Raw genomic sequence first — 8,698 nt, forward strand, 5'->3', positions numbered from 1 at the left:
TTGGCAGGCCCATTTGGGATGCCTATGTCACATACAACTCAAGGCCTTTCATATTAAGATGTTTCGAATTCATCTTACTGAACCAAAGAAACCATCAGAAATTTATTAATATTCAAGGTATACATTTAATCAACAGGGAGCAATTCGAACAGTTCAAATGCATGCAATTTCATAATATTCTACCGCAACAAGCAGAAACAAAAGAAAACCTGAAATTCTGTTTTTTTCCTTTTTAGAAATTCCCAAAATTGCGTTATAGAATGCCTAGATTGTACCAGAATCTTCCTAGCAACGATCATATATGGATGCTTGCACCTATAAATAACAACTAAACTCTTAAGCAACACTTCCTACAAATGTAAATGCCAATGTAGATGCATATCTTATAAATGTTAGTGCATAAGTTTATCGGAAGATAACAATATGTCTTGAAAGTATTTTTGCGTGAAGGTAAGATTATACAAATCATAAGGGTATCTGTCATCCACAATTGATGTCAAATTTTAGCAGGAAAATAAGTATATACACTGGAGAATAATGGCACCAACCACAAATACAACTAACCTAGGACAATGAGGTTCAATGCGATTCTTTATTTCCTCCGGGTTTCAGCTCAACACTGTTCCTTATTTGAATGTAAGAACACAGTTAACCCAGGCCAAAAATATGCTAGATAATATTACCATCAAGATGTGAAGTTGAAACGACTTACAATTTCTATAAGAATGGGACTGAGAATCAAATTACAGAAATCATCTTGCACATTTCTAGCAACTTACCAATAGAAACAAAAGGCACTAAGAGCTAATTTGGTAAGGGGAAAATGATCTTTTGACCAAGAATGAACTACCCGTATGTTCCATTAAATACTTTTGATAGATTTGAATATTGCCTTCTTTATGTATTAGGAATGGAACAGCACAACTACAAGGCTCAGAAGGAAGTACAAACAATCACTACTGTACTTTAGATTTTTTGCTTATGATTTTCGTTGGCCATCTCCTAAGCAAAAGTAATGTTAACTTGTTTCCTACTTACTCCATATCGCGAAAAATAAAATGTATAATGCTACTGCTCATCTAAAACACAGAGGATGTCAAATCATGGTAGGCCCAGATCACAAAGTTCAGAAATTTTTGGCTTCAGTATGATATCATTCAGGAACAAAGAATTTAAAGCACAACAATATTCTGAAGAAATCAAAACAGTTTACTAACACCATCAGTAAACCATTTTGTCGATGGTTCTCTGTGAACATACAATCACAACAATAAAATTTTGGAAGTTACTATGAATTTTATTTATATAAGCTAAAGATCGGGCTAACAATAAGAGTGCATTATTTTGGCATATCAGATGAAGTGCTTTCGTAATTGTGCTTATAGAAAGGTTAATCTTAAGAGGCTCACATGGCGTGTGAGGGCTGGGCGCTGGCTTTGCTTCTGTGCTTACAGTCAGGTTCATTGAAGTGCTTACAATTCTCTCTCACCTTCATCTCCTAGCACCCATCTATGCCATGCTGCTTCTAATCAGATAGTGATTTGCGAAGTTTATGCTCAGAGCCCAAGACACACAAAATAGAACAATGCTCACTGGCCAAGAGCCATGCATGAAACGTTGTGGTTGCCGTCGTCTCCAATCTGCACTAAGCCATGGACAAGAAACGTATAAATTATAAGCTCACCCTGTAGCCAATCTTATATTTACTAATTGGAGGCACCAAACAAGACACCACGTTAATCCACATCATCAAAATAATTAAAACAATTAGATCTAAAATTTACGGTTAGGATGAGCCAAAAATGTTTTAATTTATAATGTAACGTGACACGTTAGGTAGTCAGGTAGGCAAGAGTCCTATCAATGTTCGTGTCATGTAACAATGCTTTAATTAGTGCAAGGCTCAATCAAATTGATATATCTTGGGAGTCCTGTATTTACACGGTCCCTCGAGACATGTATGCCCGGCCGGCCGGAACCATCGCTTTGTTTTAGATACATGATTCTATCTCATAAAATAAATGATTATGTCATAATTAAAATATATCTCCTCACATGTATCCAAACAAATGGCTGCCTTATACACGTACCTCTAGCACACGCCTCCTTTAAATCAATCATGTATCCCGACTCAACTGATCTTTTTTCTGCTAGGGCTGGCTATACTAATGGATATGCTGGTATTAAGTTGCAACTTTCAATATTTTTTCAATATACATGGGAGAAAATCTCAAAAGATTTGACTCCAGCTGAATATGGGCGTTTCCGTTCATTGTCCCTAATCTCTTGAAGTAGATACTAGCTACGGAAAGAAATACCTTTCGATTGTTACTCTACCGTGTTTTAGCGTCTCTCGCGTACTCAAGCATATATATATATATGTGTCATCTCTCACCGGGACAGTTTTGCTTCGCATCCCTCTCAGAATAATTCTACTTCCGATTCCATCAGCGTTTGACCTATTCACACGGCACGATCGAGCAAGTAATTTAGAGAAAGTAGCAGCTGCAGTGCTGCAACCGATTCGTTTCTTCTCTTCTAACATATTTTTTGCATGAATCTAGATTCATGTGACGCTGTTGAGCGTGCAGCCATGCAGTATCTGGATCCGATCTTTATTCATCTCGATATCTATTTGAACAGCTCATAATTACGTGGGTATGATCTCAGGTATTAATTCCAGGTCAGGTACTTAGATTGGTTCTTCGTCTCATTCTCTATGATCTCAGGTATTAATTCCAGGTCAGGGTATGATCTCAGGTATTTCTATGTGAACTAATCATAATTACGTGGGCCTGATCTATCTAATATTTTGGTCATAGGACTTCTAATCTTGATTGATTTGCAAGTACTATGATTGATTTTTGGGCATGCAACCTTCCCAGCTATCGCCCCTCCAGCGCTGCCTCCTCAACTTCAGCGCTACTTTCGTTCTGCAATCCATCTAGAAGAGCATCAGCAAATCCAGTATCTCCTGACTCCCCGTTTCCCTAAATTTGATCATCTTCCAAGTTCTGCATGGTTGATGCATTGGATGAGGACGTGCCGTCATGAGAATTTGAAGATCGCTTTGTTAACTTTGGTGGCTGTATCAATGTCAGTTTGAATATATAGGTGTTGTAATTGAGGAATTGTACAGTAGTAAGTATGCATTACGGCAAGGAGTTTTACAGCTTCCAGCAAAACACTGCAAGACGGATGGAAGAATCATCTACTGTTGAGCAAGGGCCGGTGATGCACAAGCTATACTATCTGCATTTTTCTCATTGTTAATTCTATCTATAGTACTCACGTTCTCCTATATATATAATGATATTTCTTGACGTTCGTTTGCTAATTTATGGCTGAATTACAGTTTACTTCCAATTGTAAAACATGACTGGTAGGGTGAAGAAACGATATTGGTGTTTACATTTTCACTCGATCCATACATGTATATCTTACGCGGGATATATCATGCACACTGTTAGCACAACTTTTTAATTGACCATTTTAAAAGCTTTGTGAGCTGGAATTAGTTTAACTTCTTATCATATTGCTAAAGTAAGAACCTACGTATTGTTACATTCATGTATTGCGATCTCAACCTAAATGGAACTTTTTGCAAAAAATATTATAAAAAGCCACCATTGACACTGGAAATATATACTACGTTGGATATATGTATGACCATAGAAATTGCATATGCCATAAAATCTGTGAAATAAAATCCTAGCGCGTGCAGGTGCACGGGTTAATGACTAGTAAATAATAATAGAGGTCGGATGGATTTTATTTCTCACAAGATCATTTATGGTAAAAAGAATAGAGAACATTATGAGTAACAGTGGGTAAATCTATATAGGCAAGAAAAACCTGGAATTAAAACTCCATCCATTATACCTTGAGCAACTTGACCCTGTCCTAGAGCTCGGCCAACTCCACAAGAACCTACTGTACAAACAAATGGAACCAAACAAAAAATGTCAGAGTGAAGCAACGACTAACTTAAAAATGGTTAGCCCTGTCTGCCAGGTATGGAAGCACATTAATAAGGAGATTTGATGATCCTTGCACCTCCAAGGAACAAATGTCTGCAAAAACAAGTATGATAGAAAAATTAAACATAACTGTGTACACAAGGCTCACAGATGGAAGACGAAGAACAATGGTTAGCCCTTACATAGCTACATGTTCCATGTGGACTATCAGTCATGTGGCAAGAGATCCCCTAGGCGCCCTCTTGAACCCGCTGCCTCCTATCCTTGCCCTCACCGCTGCATTTGGCTCTACCATCAATCATTGCAAGAGAAATAAGAAAACGACAGCATTCCATTAGCAAGAGGGGAACGGACGTGAGTACTCGATCGCCGATATTTACCGGCGTGCAGCAGCAACAGCCCGTCATCCCCCACACGGGAGGAGAGCAGCATCAGCAGGCCGGCTTCCATGTCGTGACTGCGGGAGGAGAGCAGCATCACCACATTTGTAATACATTTGTATCATGATAGCAACATTTGACATCAATTTCAGATGACCGATACCCTCCTACTTCTCACGCATGACCCGAGTTGTGCTTCTCGCCTCCTCGGTACTCACTCGAGTAAATATTCGAAGTCTGTCACTTATTGGGTATTATTAGTGAGAGAGGATGCACTCCAAACATAGTATTACAAATGCTAAGCATTACGGATGATGATCTGCATGTCCAAGATACTTACAGAAAAATTGAAAAAGTCATCGTTTGGTCCAATCAAAAAATGCTTTGTCCTGACACATTGTTGTCGTCATAGGTCAGACAAGTCTGTAACTCAAACAGAAAAATATAAAGCCTTGGTTCATATTGGAAGGAACTGAAATGAGTAAGTATATCAAAATTCCTAATTCCTCATGGGAGAAAGGAAGGTCATATATCAAATTCCTTATTCAAACTACGCACAAGTATTTTATACCCTCAAATGATAAAAGGGTAGGAAGAAAAAATCTTTAACAAAAAACCATATCAAAGGACGTCGATCATATGCAGAATTTCAATTGTGTCATGCACAGTCATAGCTCCGATGGTGGCAAACAACCACCACAAATCCACAATACATAGAGGGGAATAGGTAAAACTAGATTTAGATGTGCGCCTTGGCGCACGATCCCGTGAAGGTCGTGTTGATGTTCATTTTATGAAAATATGATAAAAATGTACCAGCCAATAAGAATCAGGTGAAAACCAAAATGTGACAAACAAATATGAATATCTCAGCAGCAATGAGAAATCCTGTCAAAAATTGGGAAACCTATTACACATAGCAGCAAAAACTTGGATCAAAATAGCTTAGTCTCACTTTCTTTGATTGTAGTATCGTCAGCCGAGTAAAGTTCTTTTATTAGAAGAAAGGATCCACACAATCAACACACCATTGGCATCTACATGTGATGGTTCAACGGGTGAATCATTTTAGATAGCTGTTCTCGATCTTGCACTTATTCTAGCGAGCTATGCCTATTTAGGATATTGTTGAACAAAAGCATGATCTTAGGAAGCTATGCATTTTAGGATATTGTGACAAAAACAGAAGGTAATACCAAATTTAACATTGTTGAACAGAAACACACAAACACAAAATGTATCTAATCTATTAGAGGGGCAATAACCTAGAGAGAACAAATGTTGGACAAAGATAAGGTAGACACAACTTACCGCTTACAGATGAACATGCAAATTATGTGCAACAAAATCAGACACATTTACATAAAAAAGAAACACTGGTCCATTCCATTACTACATCACGTTGGGTATACTGTGTTTGAAACAAATTAAGAGAATTGGCTCAGCCAGGTCTCTATAAGGCCACTTCCAATAAAGCATCCATGCACAAATAAAGTCCACAAAACATGTAGACCAACTCTCATTTGCAAATTTATCTTTCTAAACGAAGTACCTAATTTATTGAGATCATATTCCTCGCTGGAAATAGCTTGCTTCAGAATCATGGAGTTTGTCTGAAACATTACAGTTTGGTGGCCCAATTTGAGTGACGGTGATAGCTTTGTTTGAAGCTGGAGCTTCTGCATGTGGCTAGTTAGTGACATGTTCCAAATTGCGTGCACGGGCTGCCAGATTCACCCTGGTCATTTTGGATGGTGAAGCCCCAACCTCCAGATTTTGATGACTACATTGGCCCACGATCCCATGAAGTTCTCAGTGATATACAATCTGTGCAACAACAATAAAAATCAGGTGGGAAACAACATTTTTTTTGGATTTTACTAAACAAAGTCAATAAGATGAAATTAGGATAGAAGTCATGAAATCAATGTTAAAGTGTTAGTTGCATTGGCACTGTAATTCAAAGAATATAATGTCACAGAAGCCATCACACATATAGAAGACAACATTAGGTGGACATTTAATCTGACGTAAGTTTTGGAGCAAAATAAATTTCACAAGTCCAAAGAGGAAATCAATGTTAAAGTTGTTAGATGCATTGGCACTGTAATCCGAAAAATATAATGTCACAGAAGCCTTCACACATACAGAAGAACACATTAGGTGGACATTTAATCCGACATAAGTGTTGGAGCAATAAATGTCATAAGCCCATAGAGGCAATAGGACCATACAGACACCGCAAAACATTATATTGTTAGCATGTATCTTGTTGCATCGGGAAAAATAGAAGTATATATTACTAAACATGTGTTTCTTGTCTAAACATTGAACTTCATAACTATTAGTAGTTGGTATCTTTTAGCACCGTACAGTTTTGGCATCCAAAACGGCAAAACAGTAGTAGTATTAAGCACCAGTACAACCAAAATCTCACAGAAACCATAGCCAGCACCACAATATATCAATCAAAGTGCACAAAGGTACAGAGGAGAACCAGGTTATACCTGAACCGGAGGTCATAGTCTAAGGAGAAGGCAAGCTACTCGTAGCGGGGGCCGGACAACCATAGTCTACCACCGCACCACGGTGCGGGAGGACATGGCCAGGCCAGAGCAGCAGGGGTGAGCTCATAGGGGAGGTGCAGGCAGAGGCACGGGAGCACCCGCACCACATAGGCAACCACTGAAACCTTGCCACCGATCGCGTAAAAAACTGCTACCACTCAAACCTAAGCAGTCGGGATCACACCTTAACATCTCGAAATAAACACGCAGAAAAAAGAATATGCACTCATATCGACAACAACAATGATGCGGGGTTCTAAACAGATGTAAAAGTTCAATCTGAATAGGCGTATATATCACTTTGATATAGATGCAGAGACTAAATAAAAGAGACACAAGAGAATTTATTGTAATCTCATTCAAAATCACTTTTGACGGTGCCGAATCAAGAAGCCATGATCGACACAATAGAATGACCCAGCCACATCCCACCATAGTTTCCACTTTTGTGCCACTGCCATTGATATGGCCTCCTTCAAACTGTAGTCATGATAAATTACACATAAATTAGTGAAGGTATCATATTTCTTAAATTATCGCAAGATAACATGTCTTACCATAAGCACGCTTTGTGCCATTGTCTAGTGAACTGGGAGGCCATGTAATGTAAATGAGAGGGCTAGATCTGATTATAATGGATTGGTGCTTCACAAGAAACCGTAAATTTAGTACATGGCTAGATCTGATTATGATGGATTGAAAGACATGCTTCACAGCTGAAATTAGTAAAGAGCTAGAAAAATAATTTACTTCAACATTAGGAGTCACATGGAAGTGTTCATCATGAAGATTGGTGGGGCTTGTTGTTTTCAAGCGATTCTCAGAACGTAGCACATTTTATAAACTCTATATTTTGTAAGAGCAACAAAAGGAAGAAAACAGTAAGAATTTACAATTATAGCATATGTTCCTTTCTTCACTTAAGAAATCAAATGCCACTTTGTCGTTTACTTGCAGAATCAGGCCTATTAGGTGTGCATGATCAATAAGAACTGAAAAATACCACCACTTCCGCAAAACTGATAAAGTAAACATCAGATGTCAAAAATTCATTATATACTGATTTAGCTATTTATCAATATAATATATGAATTGTATCGCATCCAGGCTATGTTTTATACAATTTATTTCCGGTATTGCGATTTCAATTTTTTAACGAGACATTCTGTCAAATATTTCAAAACACAAAGATGCCACATAAATAAAGATACATATGTAAAAGAAAGCCAATGAACACACCTTTGTACAATATATGGTGCACACCATCAGTGCCCAATATAACAGTAGGACACCTCAGGCATGGCTAAAATAGTGTAACAACCCAAAAATTTCAAAACAAACAAAATGAATTTCCCTAGTTCCAAATTTTGGAACCAACAAAAACTTTTGATAAAATAAGATTTATACATATAGACCTTGTTTAAATCTTGTGTTTTGCCATGATGAGTGTTATTATGCTTATGTGCTAAACCCTAAAACCCTAAAGTGATCAAGTGAAGATCACCAATCAAATAAAATACAAGAGAAAGAAATCAAATAAGAAAAACCTCAAACCCTAATCTTCTCCACCAATCATTGGATCTATTTTGAGAAACCCAAAATAAAATAAAAGACATATGGTGGCATATAGCCCTAATAGGTAAATCCTGAACCCTACCCTTGTTATTTATGCTAAATGGTGGTGAACCATGGTGAACCCCACTAAACCCTAAACCTCCCCCCTCTCTTCACCACCCTAGCTAAATTAAAATAAAAGGAGATTAAATAAGAA

At 37.8% G+C, this 8,698-nt stretch overlaps 1 long non-coding RNA gene across 3 annotated transcripts; it reads right to left on the reverse strand.

The window, feature by feature from the left end:
* Positions 1 to 486: 486 nt before the first annotated feature.
* On the reverse strand, positions 487 to 4,349 carry LOC124680729. 3 transcript variants are annotated; one of them, XR_006995573.1, is made up of 4 exons: positions 4,163 to 4,349; positions 3,883 to 4,073; positions 1,410 to 1,640; positions 487 to 619 (listed from the first exon to the last, which is right to left on the reverse strand). It is a non-coding gene; the product is annotated as an uncharacterized LOC124680729 (long non-coding RNA). The 3 variants fall into 3 exon arrangements; XR_006995574.1 differs by having other exon boundaries at positions 1,490 to 1,645; XR_006995572.1 differs by having other exon boundaries at positions 1,410 to 1,645.
* Between the last annotated feature and the right edge of the window lie 4,349 nt (positions 4,350 to 8,698).

The sequence above is a fragment of the Lolium rigidum genome, unplaced genomic scaffold (assembly GCF_022539505.1).
Source record: "Lolium rigidum isolate FL_2022 unplaced genomic scaffold, APGP_CSIRO_Lrig_0.1 contig_26997_1, whole genome shotgun sequence".
Classification (NCBI taxonomy): Eukaryota; Viridiplantae; Streptophyta; class Magnoliopsida; order Poales; family Poaceae; genus Lolium; species Lolium rigidum.